At 34.4% G+C, this 27,126-nt stretch overlaps 1 protein-coding gene across 4 annotated transcripts in view; it reads right to left on the bottom strand.

Moving 5' to 3' along the window:
• LOC138334810 (G-protein coupled receptor dmsr-1-like) overlaps nt 1–27,126 on the bottom strand; it is a 147,986-nt gene that overhangs the window by 91,665 nt on the left and 29,195 nt on the right. For 3 of the 4 annotated variants that reach the window (XM_069283563.1, XM_069283562.1, XM_069283564.1), the window contains one exon: nt 22,298–22,349. The exons of the other annotated variant lie outside the window; for it this stretch is intronic. The gene's annotated coding sequence lies outside the window, so the exon portion shown is untranslated. The remainder of the gene's footprint in view (nt 1–22,297; nt 22,350–27,126) is intronic. 4 annotated transcript variants of the gene reach the window in all.

Below are 27,126 nucleotides of genomic sequence, written 5' to 3' on the forward strand. Positions count from 1 at the left end.
CACATTGCTCTCTGCCATAAATTTTCCTGTTATAATATGTGTCCACAATCTTACCTTGCATTAAACAATCCTTTTAAGGACATTTTCTGTCTATATGTAAATTAGTTTCAAACTTAATAGTCAGGAAAAGATTTGTAAGTTACTTGAAAATAGCAAGTGTAAAGGCAGCGATGGAACACTTTGTCACGTATCTAGCTATGCATAGTCAGTTTAAGATTTAGTGATCGAGTATAAACACCTTTTAAACAAGTGATGTTTTGTTTTGTATGCCCATATATTACTTCGTAGGTGTACCTGAACATCACTAAGTTTATAAAAAAAACTGTTAGAAAAGTGTTTGTGCTTGCCTAACCTTAGACATTAATGCCGACTCGTAAATTGTTGTGTTTTTGGCAAAATATGTAAAATAAATATAATTCAGAAAAACAAATTCTCATGATACGATGCATATTTCCAAATAACCATACGACTTTGTTCACTAGTGTATAAACTGGTACAAGGAACGTTTGTTTGACCAAATTCGACATCACGTCTTTTTTTATCCTGGCATGTAAATGTCGGTTGAAAATTACATCCTGCAAATATGGCATATATTAAGGGATAAATAATCAACATTGGATAGATCTAATCGTTTGAATTGATAAAGCTGGGTACAAATACACATATTCTTGATAATTGTGCATCTATTTAAAAACAACACTTGTTAAAAATATCACTACGAGATGCCGTCCTTAAATGACCCTAGCTGTCAGAAGGACGTTAAACATGTTAACGCATACCGAATCACTTTCAGTGACAATCATTCATTTCATCATGTTTTTTTATATAATTGAAACCAATATACTCTAGGGATTCGAAATATCATATCACAGCACTAGTCCCCCAATATAGATTACATGTGTCTGAATATTTCTATTTATGCCACGGCGACTACCATTATTCTAATGATAATCGTGCTCTGCATTATGAGCCAATAAATGCAGTCTAGACTTTGTGTAGTAATATCTATATAAATGGATGCGAGTCTTGTTTACATACACCATGTTAGTCCGTGCGGGAAAATTTACATTGTAGTTGAATGAACCAGTTAGGGTATGAAAATATAAAAAAAAAACTTTAAATGTCTAGACATTTGAAAGTAAACTAAAAAGCTACTGAAAACATTGAAATTTTGTTGTCTTTTTATATGGACTATTTTGTATCACATTGAACAGGGTAGCAGATAAATGTTCATTGCTATTCTATATATCTGCCACCCAGTTTTGCAATCTGACAATCCTTTACTTGTTAAATAATAAATTGACAGCGACACATCAGACTTATAATCAATATCAAAAACTGTAGTCATATTTCAATAGCGTTTACACATACTTGCGATTTCACACAATGGGATGTTGCACTTAATTTTAATCAGGAACATAATGGTGATATTCGATTAGTTTGTACTGTATTTTATAGATATATCCACCCAAAATGGTTTGATTAGATTAAATAAAGTCCCTAGTTTCATTCATATTCTGCAGGTAGGGCATTAGGATTTTGCTTGTAACCTTTATTGCATGATGGTAAAAGGCGACTTAATTTATGATCTTATCTTTTCTCTTCTTTCTAACTGACTTTATCTTTCCGAATGCCTCCTTTGGCACCGCCTCACTTTTGCCCTTGAGTTGAGCGTTCGCCCCTGTGAGGAAGGCTCAGGGTTCTGTCCCCTGGCTCAGACACACCATAGTCTATAACAAGAGCTGTTGGAGAACAGCAAAGCTCGCCTATTCAGAAGAAGTTGATGTTCAAGTATTTACTATTTAAACATGGAAATATGACAAATTAACAGACTCAAAAAACCCTAAAGGGCCCAAATTGGTTGTATTATCACGTTCAGCATCCATACACATTAGGAAAATAAAATCATAAACATTTATGATGACTTATGCTTAATCAATTGACAAAATAGAAACTTGCTCAAAAACTTACGTTCATCATCCATACACATTAGAAAAATAAAATCATAAACATTTATGATGATTTAAGCTTAAACAATTGACGAAACAGAAACTTGCTCAAAACCTTTAACGTGAAATGGGACGCCGACGCCGGGGTGACAAAATTAGCTCCCCCTATTCTTCGAATAGGCGAACTAAAAATGGTAGTTTCTGCTCCGGCCTAGCGCTCAGCAAACAGGGAGTGCCCGTGGGACGACTGGTTCGCCCGTTATCACTATAAATTGACCGGTTGGTGTATGTTGCTTGGTGTCTTTGGCGGCATGCTTCAGTGATATATCACTATAAAAAGGGCAAAAGTTCCACTATACACAACACGAATATACCGCAGTCTCCCAAAACACGCACCTTGCACGTCACACACGCTTCACACTGAATACATGGGATGCCGTTCTTACATTACCCTGGCTGTTCAATAGGACGTTAAAATAATCAAACAAACAAAATCATAACTTTTTTCGAAAGATAAGCAGTTATTGTTTAGGTCTTGATTTTCCAAAACCTAATACGCATGTGTATTGTACAGTTATATTATTTTTTCATGGTGAAGGGTATATATAAACACCTTGGCGGACCTTTAACTGAATGCCACAAAAATACAAATGACGCAATGGCAGGGTGTGGAACCAGCTTCAGAATGGACAAGGTAAAGCATACATGTGCCAGTTGTAAAAATACAAACCCTCAAACAAATGTTTCTTACTTTAACAAGAAAAAATGGAGGACAGAGGAATGCTCTTTGGGGACATGTGATAGGTTGTAACGAGTCTATACGAATAAGTCAAAGTTGCAGATGTTGTTCGCAAAGGGAGGTCGCCATACTTAGTACACTACTCTTTACTCATGTTATTAAATGTCGACGGCCAGAGTCTACAGTTCACATGTACTTCACCGACGGTCTGTATGTCTTCATTTCCCCTTTTTGTGGTTTTTACAAGCTATGAATGAAAAGTACACGATGGAGCTGGAAATGACAATTTAGTACATTTTTTATTTTCAGTTCTATGGTCACTTGAAAGATTGATACATTATTCATCAGTAACTTAACATGTTTTATACGCAATAAAGCAATCACTTTTTTATAAAGTTTAAACCTCATTCACAGCTTCCATATAATAAACGCTCTTAAATGTACAGTGCATAGCACAATTAAAACGAATAGCATCGATTGTATGCAGTTTAATAAGTAAAATAAGTTTGCTATTGAAAATAGAATAATAAATATTGAAGTTTAGCTTGAAAGATCTACGCCTTTTTATTAACATAATAACGCCGTTGGAACATTCCTGTTAATATGGGTCATCAGCCTTTGATAGAACTTGTTCGCAAGCATACATAGTGAGAATACCTAGATTTTATATTTATTCTTTTTGAATATAGTTGTAAGATTTGTTTTATATCAGATACAAAAACGCGATTGCATTATTTGTAAATCCAAAAAGATACTAAAATTTGATAAGGAGAAGAACTGGTGACATATGACGAACCGCAATGGCAAGGCTTACACATGTTCAGATTCCATAATGAAAAGGCAAATGTTGCAGCTATGGGAAATGATGAAAAAGAAACTTTGAATTTCTGATTGCGTTGACATATTACACAAATGTGCTTACGTAAGGTTTTATTTTATTTCTCTGTTTCACCTCTTACTCTTCAAATGGTACAACATACGAAGGCCGTTTTATGGCTTAATAGGTACAGCGATTACATTGTACCTTCTGTCCCTATTACATGATCGCAAATGGCAACTAATTTAGAGATACTATCTTGTATTCCATTTTTCGTATCTGATTTTCTTCTTTCTTACGTCTTCCTTGACACCGCCTCACTTTTGGCTTGGAGTTAAGCACTCGTTTCTGCCTTGGTTATGTCCCCTAGTCGAGACGTACCATGGTCTGTAAAAGTGATAGTTTCTACTCCTGTTCCGTTCAGCATAAAGAGAGTGGAACGATTGGTTTGCCTTTTATGAGTGTAATTAGATCATGTGGGTGTGCTTGTTGGGTGTCTTAGGGGAAATACATCAGTGGGATAACACCATAAAATGGGCCACATTTTATACAATACAAGAAATAAACACATTATTTTGTTTATTTGCTTGATTGATTAACATCCTATAAATAGCCAGGGGTATGTAAAAACGGCCTCCTGCGTAAGCGGTGTGTAGTGTGTGCGAAGTAAGAGGTGCGTAATTGGGAGACTACGGCATGTTCGGGTTGTGTCTTCTTGTATAGTGGAACTGTTGATCTTTTTATAGTATTATATTACTGAAGCATGCTGCCGAAGTCACCAAACAACACACTCACCTGGTCACATTATAGTGACAACGGGCTAACCAGTCGTCCTACTAAGTGTATGCTGAACGCTAAGCATAAACAGAATAAACTTTGGTGTGTCTCGACAAGGGTACAGAACCCAAAGCCTACCTCACAGGGGTGCGCGCTCTTCAGAAGGACAGAGTAAGGCGGTGTCCAGGGAGACTTTAAGAAGAATCAAGTCAGTTAGGAAGACAAGAAATCATAAGATACAAACTTTTAGTGCCAAATACAAATTGTATATCGGTGCCTCCCAAATTATAGACATGCACCCATTGTATACATGTGAGGTCGGCCCTAGATGTCACCGATTGTCTAACGATAAACGTAATAAAATCAAATTAAACGACACAAGACTTCAATGAAGTAAGTTTATGTCAAGTCATAGTTTTGTCAGGAATGTTAGACATTTCTCCTCATTGTATGTCCCATATTATCTCTCTTGAACTGTAGATGGTCTAAAATGATATGTTTCGGATTCTGTAAACATATAGCATGTTTTGGATTGTATATAATACATGTCACCTTCTGTATCTTAATAAATTCGTAGCTTTGTTGTAATTGGCTTTCTCCGTTTTAGTACTCAGTACTTAAAACAAGTATGAGTTCGCTAGTTCAATACTCAACATAGCCAGGCTATTGTCCATACTCTTACTATTATACATTCATCGTGTCGGTAGTTGTTACCTTTTCTATGTTTTTACAATGAAGCCATGGGCTTTGTAAATAAGACACCAGACGTGTGCCTAAGCTCTTAATGCCTGTACATCAAGTGAATAGTCAGTAATGGTGTAAGATCAACTGGGATTGGTTATAGTCCAAAATGTTCCAAATGCAAATTGGTTGGTTAGTTGATTTATTTACGTCCTATTAACAGCCAGTGTCATGTAAGGACGACTTACCCTGTATACGTTGTGTATGAGTGATAGACCGTCCCTTCCGGTTTCCTTTCAAGAATTTCGTTTATTTCTAGTTTTATTTTTAGACAAACCCTGATCACAAAAATAATATAATAAGTTACCAGGTTATTTTTTCTTACAGGATTGCTTAAAGATATGTTTTAATGACTTGATATTCCGGATTTTAAGGATTTTTAAATAAATCCGATTTTCTTCCTGTAATTTCCCATATCACGTAAATGATATGCCCATATCATGTTCATGTCTTCAGTAGGTGATATAGAATTTATAACTATATCAAATAAACTGAGGTTTCCGCAATAAAACCATTTATTGTTATTTTTCAAGTAAATCTGAACCCATTTTTCTGAAGAAAAAAAATGTTTTCAAGAAAAATCGAATTTTTGAAATTTCCATTAAGATAGACGTACATACCATAGGAAAAGCCAATAAAAAGAATACATCACCGTAATATTTTTTAAAATATTACGGATTTACTTTCTGAAATTAAATTTTACTCAGGAAACGCTTAAATATTTAAATCCGTGGTACACTTCGGCGTTTTAGGTTATTCATTCACACGTGTAAATTTTCTATATTTATTTTATAATCGGAGCATACACAATATCATAAATAATTGCATACCTTAATGATTTTATTTTTATTTTGTTCATTGAGATGGAACAAGCTTGGATAGCTAGGTCTAACCTCAAACTTTCAATTCAAAGAGTCATATTCAGCAGCAAATATAAATAAGCTTTCTAGAGGCAAATATTTTGCTTTGTGCGATTCTGTATTAAAATCAAATAATTTCCGAAATTGCACCTTTCAAATTATAAGTAAGGATATTAAAAAATAAAAATGAACCCATTTCCCAGCAATTTTAATTCTGTATATTGTATATATTTTCCGCACGAAAATTAGTATACCGGTATTCGTATCTATCGAAGCTCAAAACTTGAATGTTTGCATTCAAAACACCACTAACGTCCTTCAGCATTGATACACTGTGGGAATTACGTTATAGTTATATCTTGCAAAAGCATATGTACATAGCACGACGGTCATTCAGTTACTAGACATTACTGATGCGAAGTTTGCATATATTTCACAAAACAAAAGCCAAACAGGACATCAAAAGGTTGCAACCTTCATTCAAACATGATCCCTAGCATTTTAATGTGATGTCTTGAGTTAATAAACATATACTTTTTTACCATTCTCTAAAATAAGAAAAAGTGAATGTGTCAGATACAGATGGTATTTAAATTCTTTAAGTCGCTAGAGCTCGAGTAATATATTACCACCATGACGTCGTTGACTGTTTTTGACCATTTATACCAACACTGAACGATCAGCAAACATGGAGTGAAATGAATTATTCGATTGTTTTGTATTACACAATTCTAATATATTATTGAATGAATGAGCTTGTTAAATCCTTTAAACGCATTAAAGCCGCCATTAGCTCGACCTTTCCTAAATATGAGCTCAAGTAATTCACTTCCGCATATTTCGTTCATTCGGGAAATTGTTTTGATGGCAATCTTGTTGGAAATGCCATCGACTCATCCGCGCATGGCTTGCTAGAAGTACTAAAGCCCATTAAAGACGCGTAATATCATTGATAGGGGCTATTTTACGTTATTTTATTCGATAGTGGCCTTTGTTGTGAACATTCTAATTCAGAACAAAGCTTGGCATTGCCAAAGCTTCATTAAACCTAAAAGCAAAATTATGTTTATACCACGGGGTGCCGCAAACTTCTCAGCAGTAAACAGGCTCCTGTAGAAAATTAGCCCAATTTCAGTCCGAAGAGTGCATATCGATTTTATTATTCTGAACATTTTCATGAAGTTAAGAGTGCTTTGTCATCAGATATAGCTGTGGACATAAGCTTTCGAATTCATCTTCATTACAGTGTCTGGTGCATTGATATTTTAGATGTGAATGTATGGGTTTAGAAAATCCATATCAACCAAAAATCCTTTGAACGAATATGTATCCATTATGATATGTAAAATATGACAATATGCGGAGCCGTCTATTTCATGATGTCGCAATTTACACCGAATAGCATGAAACGAATTCTGTCAGATATAAAAAAAAAAGTGAAATGAAACGTAAGCATACATCTGAGAAAGAGCCAGCGACAGGTGCTGGTAGTCTTAAAATCGGAACAGTATTTCATTATATCGAAATCCACATGTTGCCTCATTTTTTTTCAAATATAGATATAATTCCTGGATTATTATACAAATACGCATATCGATCTTTATTATTATAAACTGAGACATACTCGTACAAAAAGGGAAATTTTATGTTTGTACATTCGTTGGCTGGGACAATGCAGTTAATACAATTATTGCGTTCGAACGAAATATTATTTTGTGGGAACGAAGGCGACGAAAAAGGCTACACATTAGTTTTTGTCATTTTCACATTATACAATATTTTTTACTGCGGACAGACAATTTTATAAAAGGTCCTCGTCATCTGAGCTTTTAGTAAAGCATTGCACAACCATGTACAAAGTACCTCTCTCTATAGCCAGTAACTGTTATAACGAATAGAACCAATATCACAAATAGACATTCCATCAAGTACCTACATATAGCACAATAAAAAGGGCAACAGGTCCACTGTACAAGAGACACAACATTAATATACCGCAGTCTCCCAAAAAATGCACCTCGCACTTTACACACGCTACACATTGCATACATGGGAGGCCGTCTTTACATGACCCTGGCTGTTCATAGGACGTTAAAATAATCAAACAAACAAACCCTCGCTCCTCCTGCCCTATGGAGTCATAACAAGTATTTATACAAACTTTATTGCATTTCCCTTAAGAATATGTCCTGTGAGATTTGGTTACATTCCTTGTAGAATATTATGATATGTAGCTATTGAAAGAAATTACTTCGTAGAATATTATCATCTCTAAAAAGTACATCACTTAAATACAGCAGCTCTGTCCTTCGTGACATCGAAGGAAACAGTACATTGCCATTTAGCATTGAGATATTGCTTTTCGTGTGAATTATCTTATGAAATATAGAAAATTCCTGATTTTTTTTCTAATTGCATCGATTAACATAACCCCACGCTATAGAAAAGCCTTAAAAATGATATTGATCATATAACCGCCTTAAAAAGATAATATTTATCGTGCCACGTCATTTAATTTATATGGCGATAACTGCATAGACATCGAACTTTTTTTATTACAGAAGATAGAGCTTTAACAGATATTTTATCAAATCATCTATTCCGTAGGCGGAATACACTCCCGAACATGAATGTCCTTAAATGTTTTTTTTCTTTAGAAATTCAATATGACCAGGCCTAACATAATATCTCCCGTACATTATCTAGGTCAATAGTATGGCCATAAATCGGCAATGGCGCCAAACACATATGCTTGTCTCATTAAAGAAACCGCTTTTCAATCTTAATCGTATCAGTTCCTAACGAAGATGACTTCCTGGGAATGTTACATCTAAGCCATGTAATGATTTTGCCATGATGATGCTGATGTAATGGTTTATAATCTGCCGGAAAGATTCATTTGTTTGTTCTATAGGGACCATTTCAAAAGGCCTTTTAGAAATCTGCTATTGCATGCTTAGTACACAAAATACTCTCACTAACGAAAAGAGCATTTTAAGTTAATATGTACTTGTTCTGTTAAAGGACAAATGAAGAATTTTAACTGGCAGTGTTAATTGCATGTTTGCTAAAAACAAGATGAGTTGAACAGATCTGTAGCATTATGACAGTACCTACAACTATTTAGTACGTTTCGTGAACGCAGTAACGTTGTAGCTAGAAATTTATCGAGTGCTAAAAGTAACAAAAGCAGACATTACAGTGCTTTTGAACCAGTTACTCCAGAAAAGTCATCTCCATCTCCATATTAAGATAATATTTGTCAATATTTTGTCATTGTGAGAAAATACAGAAGAATGAAGGAAATATTTGTCATATAAGTGATGTTTATATCAAATATAATCTATTATTGTCTAAAATATTTTAATAATAAATATTGTTGTTCAAAATAATAGTTTAAACCCAATCCATCATAACATACGCAGTGTTGTGCGTGTTTCGATGTCATGTTGTGTTATTACGCCAGGCTATTTCCTCCAAAGATGTTGCTTGTATATAACTGGCGAAATAAAAGCAGAATTAAACTTGCACACAAATTTTTTTTCAATTATTTACATCTCGTGATACAGCCGTATCCTTCATATTAACGTTACCGATAGGGAATTGCATAACCAAAACTTCATTATATAATACCGTGGAGAGGGAGGCTACAAATGGCATGATTTTTAACAACCGCTGAACAGTTTATTTTTCGAAAAATATTGTAATCTGAAAGGAATGGACAAATGAGAGAAACTACTTAATTATACCTGTCTAACATAGCATTCTACTGTACATATCAATTGAATGATGTTTACATATATAAAATATAAAAGCGAGGTCACAAATAAATTTAATGCTATGTAACAATGTGAGTTTCGTGTGAGCGTTAGAGCTTTACGGTTATATTGTAAGGAAGGCGGAAACTGTAATACTAACAGATATATTTGTTATCACGAGTGTATATTGCCTTTAAAAGCCTAAGTTGAACACGAATTATATTCACAGCGTGAAACGCAGTCATCAAACTACTTTCAAGCTGTTTACAGATCTAGAGCATAAGCAGAAACTGCTTTTTATAGACTACGATTTGCTTAGATCAGCAAACTTTAATCAGAGTCTTCCTCACAGGGATGAGCGTTCAACAAAATGCTACCGATAGACGGTGATACTGGTGGTAAGGTCACTGTTAGAAAGGTAGAAGTCATTTAGGAAGAAGAGACTAGATAAACGTAAATGTAGTAATACATTGATAGCTGCACATTTCTAACTACAGGGAATGGTATGTTGTTGTCCTTGGCAATAGCTGCATCCTTATGGTATTGATGCACTTAACAACTAAGCTAAATTCATGTATATTATTAGATAATATGTAGGTTAAACATACCAGAGCTATCTGTAATGTCAAGTATTTTTATGAAATATCCCACATATTAAGAATATGATATTAATTGCGATAATCCCATTATTGATTGTATTCACAATTTCTAGATATTAAAAAATGACTTTTAAAATACCTCAAATATATTCGAACACACACAATTAAGTACTAATATTTATGTCTCTAACCTTATAAAGCGTGGTGATATTATTTTTTACTGTAATTTATGTGGTTTAGTAGATGACCCCATAACTACTCGCGTCCGATCTTGGAGCTGAACCCCGTCCCATCATGGTGGAGAGCATATGTGCTACATACAGCACACTGCCACTATACCATTCATTTTCCCTGGTAAACATTTTTGATTAAAACATCTACCTGTGCTTTATCTTCTAATAGAACTTGACAAAGATAGGTGATTGCATCGGACCTGATTCTTTGCAAATTATTTATCTATTTTTCTGATTGCTTTGTTTTAAACAATGACCTCGATGAAAATATGATCATGTTCTCCATTAAGTATGATTTCAAATGTATGTTTTGATTCGTCACGAATGAAGGAATATCTCTCCAAACAGAAAATAAAGGCGTAAGTTGTGTTGCACTGCGTGACATTTCTGACTGATAATAAAGCTACGCCTTCTCCATAAAAGCGGATGTAATTATCCGCTATCTGTCATTATCAGAAGTCTTCGTCATGATTCCTCATACATAATCAAACGTATAACTATTTAACGACGTCGTCAGTCCACCTAAGATGGTCATTACCTATATTAAGAGGTTGAATAGACATCTGAAATTGTATGACCTTATGTGACTTCTTCGCAATTAAATGGCAAGTACAGTGCCCTTACAAAAGGTTACTGACCATGTTCTATACCTCTTGTTAATTACTTATATCTTAATTAACAATTCTTATAGCTTTACAGGCCATAAACGGACAATTGATGCTTGAATATTTCCATAAATCAATTAATTATTTTTCTGACATACATATTCTTTTATATAACATAGGTGAAATAGGAATATATAGTTATGATACGATAAGTTAAATTACCCTAAGGAACAGCAACTCTGATAGTCAAATTTGACGTTATTTACGTAGATAATTCGTGAGATTTATTAATTCAGTACAAAGTAATGACGTATACTAATTCCCATATTTGTACTTTAAAGAGGTCCCAAAACGTAACACACTAACTATGAGATAAGGTCGCAAATGTTCTAAATGCATATATGAATATTTACCGAAATACTTTCGTGTTCTAGCTAAGAGCGCTGACCACAATATTTATCACCATTTCATCCCTGTCCACAAATCCCTTATTTAGTTAATTCCGTGGTAATTAAAGGATTACTCGACACACGTCTTCTACCCAAGTACATGTATCTAGGGAATATCAATATAGAAAACACCAAATGTAATTTTGCATCGCTGTTTGCACAGATGTTGCAGAGCCTGATTCGAGCTATTCTCGGTCCTTTCTGGACTATGCCATATAGTAAGACTGAAGGAAGCTCAGGAGAAAAAAAGACTTTCTCTTGAAAAGTACAGAGAGCGAGGCCCAAAGTTTTCTAAACAATGACCAACTAAAGTTAAGGTTTGTATTACTAACCACATGAGAGTGATTCTGGGGTTATTGTACAATGTAACAGTTTCAGATAAAATTAACACAGAGCAGTTGTTATGTTTATGTTGTAGAAGATGTCAAATAAACAAGTACACTTGTACAAGTGGATGAGGTGTAAACATGAAATAGGAAACACGTTGTCCTGAGGATTAGAACATTACGGTCTCCCACTACTGTTGGCAAACATCGATTTAGAATCATTTGCTTGTTTACGACTCCTTCTAAATTAATATTAACGCAAAGTTAACGTCAGATAATCAAGTTGTGTGTAAACTGAACGTCACTGGTATCTTTAAACACATTTATCTGCAATACGGAAACAATTCACATAATTATTTTACAATTAGAGAGTGAACGACCGGATCTATCATTCCGTTGCCTGATCCAATTTTAGCATCGTCCCGGAAGTATTTTTTTTCAAAAAAATATATGTTCAGCTTGCATGTTTCATTCTAGTTTTACTTCCAATGTTGTGTAAATCATAACACGTATGCAATGTATATCAAACATCGGGCTTAACCAGTACTCTTTCGATTTACATTCAAAGCGCGTGATGGAATCACATTTATCATTTTTGGCTTTGGTTTGAGACTATTACTCTCAAATGAACGAAGCACTAGGCTTTGATGCCGGCGGATGTTAGGTTTAAATGTTAATGATGTTGTATGATAGTTTTCATAATGCTAAATACTTGCTTGATCCTCGTGTAGACCAAGACAATTCTCAAGACGGAAACTATTTTCTAAGGTAACCGAGTGTAAATTTCAAGCACGACATGTTTTAATCAAGGTACAAGTTAGTTGTCGCGGTAACCCAGGTAACCGATATGTTCTGCGAATGCACATATCGAAAGAGATGGCAATGTGACTTTACATTATTTTTACCAGATTAGATAAGTTTTAATTATCGTAACCATTATAACTAGACGCGTAGTATGTTACGTGGTGTACTGATCGGAGTAGTATAGATTGAATAGGTTTAAAAAGGTGACCTACTTCTAAAAGGCAACACTTAGTACTGCACACAGAGAGCTATTGACTCAACGCGGCTTCATCAACGGTTATGAGTCGAAATTAGAATAGATTATGAAATCGAAAATTGCTACTAGTTTGTTTGTATTAGTTTATATATAAATTTCCATAGATAAATAATTATAACTTACTAGTGGACTTACATAATTTCATACTTTCATAACATCATACTTTCTGCCAGTACATATGTAAAATATCGTTCAAACATTAAATGGTTATCTAAAAGGTAATGAAACATAATGATCTGTCGAGTGGTGAGTTGTAGATCATTATTCTAGGCTATATGTTATTGTTGAGTGTTGAGTTTATATATATATATATTGTTACCCGTGCTTGGAAATGTATCATTTGCAGCACAGGTCTTTATACAAGTTAGGACTCATACCATTGATTTAGAACAAACTTGAAACAGGTTTTGTATATGGTATATGTAGAATAATTTAGAAAATTTGTGATTTTCCTGGAATGAAAATAACAGCGAAATATTTTTAATTTCACTATCTGTATGAAAATGTCTAATTGATATTGCATATTATTAAGATCAATCAGTGTATCGCGATATTCAAGTCTCACAGATGTACAACGTTGCCGAAACCACGAAATATGCGCCCCGCAAAGTTGAAGCGCTGTACGGTATCCCTAGAACAGATTATTGTTGGTGTGAACGATTGTGTGTCGATTTACACGCTTCACATAGGAATTCCGAGCGTATTTGTATTCGAGCAGAGCAAGACCTAAATGGCTGCAACTTCCTGCGGAAAACTGTCATTACTAAGGAGTGTCCATAAACTACTTTTGAAATACAACACTTCGTTACTTTCTAATTTCCATGTGTATTGAGTTGCAATATCAGCTTAACGCTTCATACACCATTGTCATATTTCACCAAAATATTGTACAATGCAAGTCATAAATATTTTTAATGAGGGTTTTCAGTATATTACATGAGAAGCTTTACAATTTATTTACATTCTTTGTTGCTGCGCTCAACTGAAATGATAAAACAGCACCGAAAGACAAAGATACCATACATGTAAATATGGATGAGTAATCACTTCATTCCAAACCGGAAAATAATTACATTTTCTAAGTTTTCATTAAGGTGAATACCGACAGCAAATTGAGTAAGATTCTGGATCTAGACGTTTTCCGCTGATTTTGCCAAGGCTTCGTGTAATTGGAATGGCAGTAAGAACGGCAGAAAGTGGAAGGAAAATCATAAAATGTTCCAATACTGCTCTAGTCTGTCTACAGCACCAGCGGCTGATTTCTAGGAAACTTTCTCTCTACTTAATTAGTTAGTCGACTGGAAATGCCGTATTCTTTTACATAGTTAGCCAGTTATCACAGTATACAGGATTGTATTTCCAGGCAGGTCACTAAAACAATCAAAATAGTATGAAAACCAAACCGAGCCAAATCCAATCGATTAAAAACAAAATGAAATACTGTTGAAGGCTACATGTACGCCAATCAAGGACTTTTACAAATTCTGAGTATTTTTAGTTTTTGACCGAAGGGATCATTCAGACAATACGCATAGCTATGGTCTCTATAGTTGAGTTTTATGTTCTATTTGTGTTCATTGTTTATGTGAATCCGTGACCGTCCTTAATATGCTATTTTATTTGTTAATTTTGTGTCTTGACAAACGGGCAGATCGCCCCGAAAATTCGACAATATTTTTGTCAAAACTGTTAGAATTATTTCTTTGCCTTGCCTTATATTTACTACTTTAAGTAATTTGTATCCTACAGACATATATCTTTAAGGACCCTGTGTTATATGGAAAACAACCGTTGATATTACTTCCTTGACAAATATTTTTAGTATGCATAGGAAAGTTAAATAAAGAATGCAACTAATGTAGCAACATCAAATTAAACAAATATATACATCAGCCTACTTATACTAGACTAATTGATAATATATATATTTTTTGTAATCATTTTTATTAAACGCTTTATGTTTATATCATATAGTCACTCATATTTTAACCTCTATGCTATACATGCAAAAATAGATTTATATAATTTAAAATCGGTGAATTGTTGTGCACATTGAAATACAATATACCAAAGCTTACGTAATGAAGTCATTTTATGCACAGGCAGACAGTCGTGCATCTATACACTGATTTGTGTTTAAACTCCGATCCCAATCTTTATACCAAAGACGCAATCGTCCCCAATCTGTCTGTAACTCCTTGTCATAAAATTATTATATTATTGTCAAAACTTGATCTTGATGCTAAGAGCCTGGTTGGTCTATGCGTTATGATCTATATCATGTTAGAAAAGTTGTAGTCAGATGACTTCATTTTAAAATGACCTATTTCATAACATTGTTTACTTAATGCAAGTCTTCATTTTGCACTACCATCATGCTCAGAAACAGTGTAGTCTTTGTTTTAGGTTCCACACACTGTGCGCAAATGCAATTCCCATTAACACAGATGGAAAGTTGTGTTTTTCAGATAGGATGACATTTGAATGATTAAAAGAGCCAATCAACTTAATTCGACGTCGACATTTTATAAGGGAACAGTGATACATTTTAATTGGAGAAGTCGTTGATACAGCGTTACAATGTTTGTCTTTGTTAATTATCAGTCAGGTAACTGTGTTGATGTCTGGAATGGGCTTATCAATCCTCACATGTCAGGTCAGATAGGAAATCCATTAAATGACTATGTGAGTATGGATACATTTAAAAACTGGTTAATATTTACATTTTTATAGCAACAAACAGTGTTGTTAATTTACATTTTTTTCTATTTCAAATGCGTATTTGATTCAAGTTCACCCATTCATTGAAATTCAATGTGAATTAGAGTGATTTTCCCGGAAGTGATTTGATTTTGATTATACAATACATGCCAAATGGTAGATACCAGTCATGTTATGGTTATTATCCCCGTTTTACTCACGATATGTTTGTTACAGCACATAGACATACCACTTAGGTAACAAACTAAATAGGATTGATACAATATCACATAATCTTTACAGTATAAACACGCTGATAAGGCTACTACAAGGTAACTAATCAACCAAATGGCTTTGGTTTTGGTGTCAGGACACCTGGATGGTAAGCTGGGTTTATTATCACCTAATGTCATTTAAGATAGGTCATATCAGAGAATATTTATATGATTTCTTAATAATTTTGGTACAGCAGTTGCTGAAAGTCGATACTTGTAAACATGCTTTCATTCCAAACTGGTCGCCATAATAGTTACGATTATTTCCGAACGGAAGTCGGAAAGTTTATAACCTGTTCTCGGAAGAGTTTGGCCAGACGGTACGTTGTAACGGTAGTCACATGACGTTCTCGGCAAAGTCGGCTTTATCGCTCCATCATTCGATTTATTCCAGTCTTTGCATGATTTACAACAAGATTTTTTTCTCCAACATTCTGCTAAATCATGAAAAAATAAGACAGATACGGATATTGGGAATTTAAGCATTACGAACTATCACTAATATATTATACAATATTGATACAAATGTATGTCTTGGATAGGACCAGTAGTTTCCTTACAGTTCCAAAAAAGGCGATGTCAAGGAGAGGTTGACATTTTGTTTAAAATAACATAAAATAAGTAAAAGTTATTCTGCAATGCATTCACGGGAGTAACGTTTCTGTTCGTGAGAGTACAAAACGTTTATAAAAAGGTGACTTCAGAATATCTAGTATTTAAACAATGTTTCTGCCCTGCCTCTCTATATGTCCTATCCTTATGAATCACTGATGTCAGTATATTTGGACTTGACTACTATATTGTATGTGATAACATATGATCATCGTTAAGTACATTATATTGATAGAAACATGAAACCATATCGTAATTATATTTAGAAATTATGCAAATATAATACCAGTAAACCAGATAGTCGATATTCTTTAAGCAGAAGACACGAACACATGATCGGTTGATAGCATTATTTCGTAAAACCTATTTTAAAAAAATTAATGCTATTGTGATTCAGTGGAAATGATTTATTGACATCGCTGAGTTTGTTCCATTAAGAGCTTAAGCTTCGGTAGCAGATTGAAACACCACCACTGTCTGTGCATTAGGTTGGATGTTCAATCTGAAACTATACATATCAAAATTAAATGTAAGCCGTTGATGACTGACATTAACTCTAATGCCTGACGAACGTTTGGATGTTATTGCGACCAAAAGGGATGAAAAAAACTCCACTTGAGATGCGACCTGCCTCGTTGATGTCGGTAAAGACGTTTTTACAGGTGGCGTCATTGTATTATGTATTGTGGTCCTGACAGTGACAGAAACATTTTATAAATCCTTTCGCAATGTGCTCCTGAATGATAAAAAAAAGAGTATGAAAAAGTATGCAGCCTTGATCTCGTCAATGTCTATACAACTTTTTTGTTTCATATCTGAAGTAAATAAAGACGTCCTCGACATACAATGACGTCAGTTGTCTGTCTTCCGAGGATCCCGGAACAGCGCTCTATACCCTACATCGTGTAATAGACAAAACGCGATTGTACGAGAAACTTGTTAAACCTTAAAAATACGACAATAAGTCTTTAAAGTGAGGAAATAGCTGTGTTTTTGAAGGGGCATCCTGTCATGTCTGACCTTTGGTGTCTCACACGACGGTCGCCTGCAGCAGCAGCCATTTCCAGGGTTAGCATCAATCTCAAGCTCTTGTGCAGAGTGCTTTCTGACGTTATAAAGCTGTAACTAGTTCACAATCATGTCTTAGGTAACGTTCTATTCATATGGATAAAAAAAACACCACAAAATGTGTTTACACTACAAATAGAAGAAAATATTACGACAGAGAGCTGTTACAGCGAAGGATCGACAGCGGTGACTATGTTACAAAAAGACGAAACAAAATCTTTAAAAGATTAGTCTTACTTACATTTAGAAGTAAGCAACTTTTGCAGTGATTTTGCCCTTTTTGTACTTTTGTTCGTGGTGAAAACATTGCAATTGACACAATAAGTCCTGGTTTGTGATTCTGTTTCGCGTCCGCGTGCCGGTACATTATCAGTGTCAAGATTTAAAAACTCACTGAAAAATTTATTAACTGATAATTTGAGCAATTGTAATAAAATAAATATATATTTGAGGAAATAGTTGACATTAAAATATAATTTAAGAAATTGTTGCAGCAGCTGCAGAAAATCACAAGAAAAAGAAAATAAAACAACTATAGCCTTATAACATGTATGTACATACGATTTCAGGAACAATGACACAATATCTGCATGGAGTGGTAATCGATCAACAACGTGAAAGTGTATGCCCATGTCCCTGACTGTGTATAGGGCATTAAACATATTCAGCCAAGCTGTATTGCTTTTAATAGAATTTAAAATCTAACAAATCTACCGTGTGAAACTTCATGACAGTATATGCCTATGTATATAACTATTGTTGTGCAAGTTACGACGTAAAAGTTGTGGAGGAAAAAAATTAGTAAAATAAAAAACAAAATATCAGTTACTGCGACTAAATGGATATATTAATATTGGTGCCGTGTATATATGATCGGAAAGAGGTTGTTCCTAATCTAGTTTTTGTGTCTGTTTATTGTAGTTTTTGTGGTTTTGTTAAATGTTTTTTTAAAGTATGTAGTGGATAGTGGACGTCTCCGAGCTGTACATGTAATATCATAATGCGTAACGCCACAAAAAATGTATAATTGTACAATATTACAGGCCCCGTAACCGGTTTCACTTAACAAAATAACGTAATCAGTAATAGGTTTTACTATGCCATTGAAACTACTCTGTTTTAATGCTAATTCTAAATTACACAATTTTAAAGGCAAGCTACTTATGCATCTAGTGGGAAATCGCACATACAGACTTCGCCGGTTTTTAGTTATACGATTCATTGCGTTAAGTGTCCTACATTGTTATTTCGCACTTTATAGATGAGCGACACTTCGATACAAATCTTTACAATGTATTAGAGTTGTCTTTCTTGTCACTTCGCATGCCTTACATACTTATTGCTGATTTTAACATCTAAGTAATGTGCCATCAATTCCCCGTTGACCTTTTTGAAAACTAGGTTATATTTTACAAATTGCGCTCTGTCATCATTTTTATAATGGCTATCCGTTAAAGATCACGTACGCCGATAGTTACAGATGGTGTCGACTTGTTGACTTCCGGAGTTTAACAGAAAACTTCTTCGTTTAATGATATCGTATCTGAATTAAACATTAGGCATCAAACTATCAGATATCAAACATTAAATGGACTTTGATAAATGACATGTACAACTTCCGATAAAGGATGAAAGCAAACATTTGGTTCATTTTCATACAGCCACAGGTTTTTGAACTTTATTATCAGTAGAGCAACATTAGTCATATTGAAATATCAGATATAAAGATACGAAGAAGACCATGATAGGCCGGAGAAAATATGCTTTTTGTGAATTGATAAAGAGCGGAGGTTCAAGTCACACAGGTTCATTAGCAATCTCAAAACATCTCAATTAACAGCAACAATGTCAGAGATATAACAAGGAGGACGATATCAAAGTATACGCTATGTATGAGCATAAGGAACACCATCGAAAACATATCTTCCTACATGTATGTCGCCTTATACATATAGTATGATAACACGAAACTATTGTACTTACCTACCCAGTAATGAATCAGGTAACATTTGAAATTAGAAATAAAATCTCGTTCTAGTAATGTCAATGTATAGTTCAAACATTAAGAATATCGTCTTAATAAAGGTATAATATACCCGGATAATGAAAAACAAATTAATATAATTCTTATGATGTCTCATTGAAAAGGTAGTAGAATCGACTAGAATATCCACCTATTTGTGTGTAAAAATAAAAAGTGGCAAACTTTGCTCAATGGGCTTTCACTGAACTATATAGTTTGGGGCATATAATTAAAAGGTTGGTTTTTTATTCTCTTTTTAGAAAATAACAAAATATTAATATTAAAGATGCAACAGTTACATTGAAGCTACATTCCTAGCTGTCATTTTGTTTTGACCGTATTATTATTTTACAACAATCGATCAAATGAATTTAAAAATAAAATATCTCAATTACGACTTAATCCATCACGCCTTCACACCTGTGTTAGAGCTTGTTATCCTGTTACTTCAAGGCCAAATCAGAGATGACAAAGACATTCTCCTCATCCTTTGTTCATATATAGGACTTCTACCTCGCAATGTATTCTATCAATATTGTGGTTTATTCAGAAAGCTGCTTTAAGAAATACAAACACAAATAATGATAATTAAGGAGCTCTTTTTTATGTGTGAAATAGAAAACAAATATTTAAGAGACTTTCCAAGCTAATACGTCAAAGCCCAAATCAATATCTCAAACCCACGTTGGTTTGTTTTTGTATTCATACTTACACATTCTAAATATTTATAGCTAAAACTCCCTTGTTTAATGTTTTCTTTTGAATATTTATTTAAATTTCAATCATTCAATTCTCTTAAATGGTCATTAGCAATATATTTTCTGCTTGTACTGTATATGTAATTATGAAATAAAAATTGAAATGAAAGAAGCATGGAAAATTATAAAGGAGAAAAGACATAATCAGATTATTTATGAAAGTCATCATATCTGGTAACATCTAAAATTATGTGTTATCTGCAACATGTACTTCTACAATCTACAAGTTTCAGGATAGAACTAAAAGATAGTTTTGGGAAAGCATCGTTTTTTGAACGAAATACCTCAAGGTGTTTGGGAGAAAATAACGGTGATTAGAGCAATGATTCCAAAGGCGGTGTGGCAAAGATCTGAACCCTTTTTAGCCTGTGGATACAGTACTGCTAACCCTAACTTAACCATCCTCTATAAACTTCCAGACAAGTTCCGCCACATAACTATATAGCATATGTCTCCAACTCGCTATCCATTATATATCAAAACGTGTAATTCACAAAGATAACTTTCATAAGGTCTTTCAGGGATTTCCACAGGCATAACTATAATGCTTATTATTTTAAATAATACACTGTCATACTTATTAGCGCGGATAAAAGTACTTTTGTCCTGGTTTTCTTTAAAGTTAGCTGTCAACAGATCGTTAAACTTAATACACCCAATCAAACGCTACCTCAAACTTCGTTATGAACTTCAATTATGAGCGGAATCGTTCGAGTTTCTTTGATGAATCGTAACTAAAGGCTTCCATCGTCTAACTACATTATTCTATCATGGAGATAGGCACGGAAATAGCCAACAATATGTATGTCAAGATGTCATCACTTGACGTCGTTACATAAACACATTCAGTTCAGCAAAATACCGCTTTGATACAAACACGCTCATAAGTGATTGGCGATACTAGTAAGCACGTTTGCTTTGACAGGCACGTTTAACATGTTGACCTAAATGTACAATCATCCAGTACCTTGGAAAATAGCAATTATGGTGTTTTATATTTTATTCTTTACGAGATGGACAGGATTGTTTCACTATGTATCAAAATAAATGTGGTATTCAAATCAATGAACCTCTCGTCTTAATATTATATATTTATTGTGTATTATCTCAATTTACCTGTTTTAGTATTTTATGCCCAAACTGAATTAAGACAAACATATTTATTAGTTTGGTCAGTATTGAAGTTTGGTAAAGAATTTTGTTATCAAATATTAATGTTGTTAACGATAACACATCTCAAAACGTAATACATTTATTCTTCCTACGCAGTGTTACGATTTTGCGAAGAACACTCGATAATCCTTATCCGTACCTTGTCAAAATCTTTATGGTCCATTCTAATACGCAGTTCATACTTAATATGGTCCCGATTTGTTTATATGAATTTTCATTTATTATATAAATGTCTAATCGGTTGATATATTGCTAAAGAACATATTTGTTTTTTACATTCTGTATGGAAGACGCTCAGTATCTGCTCAATTCCTGTTTAGAGCAATGCAAGATGTTAACGTCATTATTCCGTATTTGCATATTACAGAGTTATCTGTCCTTGCGGGTAGGTATTGATTGTGACGTCATGTGTTTGCGAGCGTAACGTCATACTTTTCGGAGAAAACGGCGTGAATTGCGCTCACAAAATAATGACGTAACAATCGATAGCTACCCGCAAGGGAGCTAACTCTGTAATATGCAAAGACGGAATATACATATGCAAGATATGTATATAATAAGATAAAATTCAACGTTTTGTTTCGTTTAAGTATTTTTCTAAAATACTGTGCATTTTTCTCATTTTTGAAATTCATCTAAAAATCATAACTACTATTTCGATATGATAAGGGAAATATCATTTAAAGCATCTAAATAATATAATTCTTTTGAGAAATATCCTCTTGGATGTCACTATGCAGAATCGTCAAGTAGAGACAAAATAATGGGAACTTACCAGTTAATATTGTCCTCAATAATCACCCGGTAGATGATCTTATGTGATGAACCTAAAACAGAGTATGTTACATATTCGGTATATTCATGTCTAGACATTTTTATTGACTGCACGTTTGAAAAAAATACCACCATTGATAAACAAAAGTGGGAAAAAACTTTTGATAGAATATAAACATATTGGCCAATTTATTGCTGGGTTTCATTTCTTCCGGAGTAGTTCTTTTCTGTACCTAGATTTAACAGTACATTTCCACTGCAGCGTACCATCGGCATATGCCAATGTGAAACCAAAACATATATATACCTTGCACAGTCTCGGAAAGAACTTTTGTAGTGTTTGTATTATACTTTTAGGCTTTGTAAAATCTCCATCCTAATGTGTACAATGATAAATCGTTTTTATCAGCGATGGTAACCGAAGGTGTAGAGCTTGAATTTGTTTATTTCAATTTCTACTGAGGTTTTACACAACAAACCTGCTTGATAAATCATGTATCATTTGCTCATGAATTTGACTAGATAAACAGTGGTTTTCGCACAAGAAACAAAGTCTAGACCTACTTGAAGTAGGCAGAGCGTCCCACTTAATATAAACTATGGTTGCTGTTTGTTAGTGGGGATTTTTGAAAACAAGATTTAATTTTTAAATGATAATACGTCATAACAATATAGTTAATTGCACCCCAGTATACTTTTCTTAACTATTCCCACTTCGTTCCATCAGCAGTGAAAGCCCACCATATAGTATATTATTATGCGAATCTATCTTTGTTAAATGTCATTAGACTGTTGGCAATGGGCATAAACGGGCTGTAGAGCCAGAAAAAAGGAAGAGCGTGGACACAATTTGAACAAATAAAAAATATGCTGAAGATAAAGAATGAGTCGTTCATTGGCTTCAACTGAATTTTGTGATTTTAGTACAGTTGTAACATTAAACGCAGGAAAATGCTAACTGAAAACATAAGGCCAGAATTCATGAAAATTGATAGTAATTGATTGTTATTACTCGGCTGAACATTTTAGTAGGCTGTAAAGGGAGCAGCTTAAGAGGCATTCTATCAAGACAAGTTATATGTCCGGAGTCTAAAACGCAGACTTTCATGACCAGAGAATACGTGCCGTTGACCTTTCAAATGTAGTCTGGAGGTTTCACATATTGTGTCTCTAACATATCACTTACTTTATCAACTTGATGTTGTAAGTACTGGTTTGTCACCAGACAATATCTGATAAATACACAACCTATTATTAATTCTCAAATTGAACTGTCAGGGGCGAAGGAAAAATAGTATATTTAGATAGATATGCAGACATATTCACCTGGTCTTTGAGATGTCACACTAGACGTATAACGATTAATAAGTAATGAAACAAATACAAGTACAGTTAGGCAATACATTAATAAATTCATGGGGTACGGTTTAACAGTCACATAGATGTTGTTTGCTATAACGTTTTTATTACGAAATTCCACGATGAACGCCGACATATAATATAACGCATTGGAATCCGTTGGCACACACACAATGAATTGAACGCATGCGACTACACATGTTCTACCAAGACTATAGGTTCAATTTATCCATACGTTAAAGTCTGCAGGTTGCAAAGAATGCGGGAGCATCTTTTTGCAGTTCCATAAAATAGGACATTGCAATTTCGAAAGATACATACAGATTAATGATAAACAAGTTTGCACTTCTATTTTTCTACACATAATCCTTCCTTTATTGTCGTCAATCCTTTCTAAATTAGAAATGCCATACATTCGGCCAACCTATACCCCGATTTGTAATAACTGGGTATAATTGTTAATGTATTTTGGTGCAATATAAGTAACGTACATCTATTTATTGAAATAACTCCAGTAGTTAGTAGTTGATGAGGAGCAGCTGTTTTTTATAGTTTTGCAACAAAATGTCATAACTTTCAAAAGAGTAGAAACAATTAAACACCTTCCCTAGTAAGTAGGACTAGTTGGTTGAATTACAGATGGACTTTCTAAGTCCAGTATTTCCCTAGCTTTCCCTAGCGAAGGTATAATAATATCCAGTATAAGGGTGGCTAAATCAAAACACTTAAAATGCTTTTCAGGTGGCTAACTTTGTTACATTCTAAGCTGTTAACACAGAGTGCTTCTGCCACATAATGTAATAACTATTGAGTTATTTACCTGTCGCCGTGCTTGTAATTTTAATATTAACGCAGCCGTTCATTATTTGAATATGATAACAAATCGATGATCCCTGACAGTGTCATCCATTAAAATCACAATGCATCAGCTCTGCACTAATGTGTTATGTTAATATCTCTATCAGGACGACGAGGAGTCGCCTTATCCACAGCAACAAATATGTATTACTGCTGTAAGAACCAAACAGCGGCTTGTGTTACAAGAAGCGTTACCTCCTTACATGACCATAGCTGTTAATAGGACGTTAATAAATCAAAGAACCAAACAGCGGCTTGTGTTACAAGAAGCGTTACCATAAGGACCCGTGTTGCTCAACAGGAAGTAGCGCAGGGCGAAATATAGCTGGGACTAAAATTCAATTTGAAAACAAATACGGAGTAGAGATTAACAGGAAACTGTCGACGATCCCGGACAATGCTAGATCCTTAGACGGACGTGCTGCGCGAGAAGTTTGATACCACTCATGATTAGAATGCGGGCAAGGTTGGGTACCAGACGCCCGCGTGATGCAATATCGGACATATGTAATCCTATCAAACCAGCGCTCCGTTTCCGCCGCCACGTGAAGACATGTCAGCATTATTCTTTATATCCCCGAGATTAGGTGATACACTAGTCCGTGTCGTCTATTAGATAAGCATTGATCGTCTATGGACGTCTGTCCTACTCCTCTATCATCTTACATCTTTTACGTAAACCATAACGGCCAGGCATCAATCATCATCAAATATACGTGGCTTCCTCAAACTTTTCAGACAAGTTATAAGATAAAAATACAAAACGAGATATACTTTATACGTAAAGACCGTTAGACAATTGAAATTAAGAAGAATGTAAAAACCCAAATCTAACAAAACGTGTTTATGCAGTATCGAGCGAAGTGTGGCGAATGAGTTCCCTAGCTATTGCTATAGAGTCATGTATGTATCAAATCTATGTTATAGGTTTAAGATAGCTTAAGAATATATGTTGTAAAAAGAAAGGGATTTAAAAAAACAACCCATATAATTGAAGTGTTTCACACTGGTTGATGAAGCAGCACTTGTTGACTTCCTACTGTCTACCACCATCGTCTCCATCCGTTTTGTTTGTATTTTTATGCTATCAAGCATGTACTATTCATATATACGAAACAATGTCGTCTTCACGGAGTAGTTGAAACACTTGTCATCACTAGATGAACACTCGTAAGAGCAGGCATCGCCCAGTTTCATCCACATTTCTTAATCTTTAGTTATATCTTTCTTCACTTAAAATGTCCCTTTGAAACGCGTTATATAAGTTACGAGGCGTCTTCATTATTTTATAATGCTTTCCTATGGACAATTTTCAGCTAAGGAATTACTTAAATTTAACAGATGTTGATGGCATTGAGCTTTGGATTTCCTTTTATGGTGCTGTTAACGATGTTCAAATTTTGAATGGATTTCATCGTTACCTTACAAAACGTTAGGGAATGAAATCATGTCGTAACCTTTCCTATCTGTCAAAAACACATAAGTCATAAACAATTCGCTTATACTTAACGTCACTCATGTTGACTGTAGAATAATGGACATCTGGGTAGGGTATGGCGATATGTCTCAAGGTCAGATCATACCACTGAGGAGAAGAGTGTCAAGGCGAGTGTTAAATAACGTGTTAGGGAACGAGTCTTCCGTAATAACCTGCGATCATCCGTACATCGTTGTTATCCGGAATGTCAAACGCACACGTTGTCAATCACGCAATTAGCCAATTACCCATTCAAGCGTTAAAATGTTTGATTAATATAACATTCCACACGACCAAACTCCTTGTTATGTAAAACTTGCTTTATTAGGTTTTTCGGTCAGGGAGCATGTCCTACATAAAAAGTACGATGACCATCGGACATGAATTCGTTGAACAAAAAGTTTCATTGGTCGATTGATTAGATTAACCTCCTATTAACAGCCAATGTCATCAAATAGGGCGGCCTCCCTTGCATGCGATGTAATGTGTTGAGAGCGTGCTTCGTTTTGGAGACTGCAGTATGTTTATTGTGTGTAATTTTGTAATGGTGGATATATTGCAATTTTTATATTACGATCACACGGAACACTACAGAAGAAGTAGAAACCATTAACTTTTACACTTGTGTAATTATAAAAGACTTGTTTGTTCTAGTTAATTTTTCGAATGGTTCATTGTTTGGTAAACATTTTGCAAACCATAGTTACTTATTCATAATATTGTAAGTTTAATACTCGACCCGTGCTTGCACATAATATCGATTACATTGTTTGCAAAATATACCATTCTAGCATTGAAGTTAACGTTATATCCTTCGGTCGATATGTAGATTTGGTGGAGTAATGTTTTGTGCAAAAATAAATCGACAGTTGTTTATAAGATTTTCTTCTAACTACAACACACCGTATGTACAATTGAAAGCGCGAAATGTCAGTCGACCTACATGGACATATTAAAACGTCTACTAATGGGGGACATTCAGTTAATCAGTTAATACCCTAATGTCACTGTGGATAGATATCGAGATATCTATAGCACATGCATATCAGGTATCTAAATCAACAACGTTGGTAGATCATCTCTCTTAAAAAAACTTTAGAACCAAACCTCACACCCACCGACACCTAAACACAAGT

Source organism: Argopecten irradians, chromosome 11 (genome assembly GCF_041381155.1).
Source record: "Argopecten irradians isolate NY chromosome 11, Ai_NY, whole genome shotgun sequence".
In the NCBI taxonomy this organism is placed as follows: domain Eukaryota; kingdom Metazoa; phylum Mollusca; class Bivalvia; order Pectinida; family Pectinidae; genus Argopecten; species Argopecten irradians.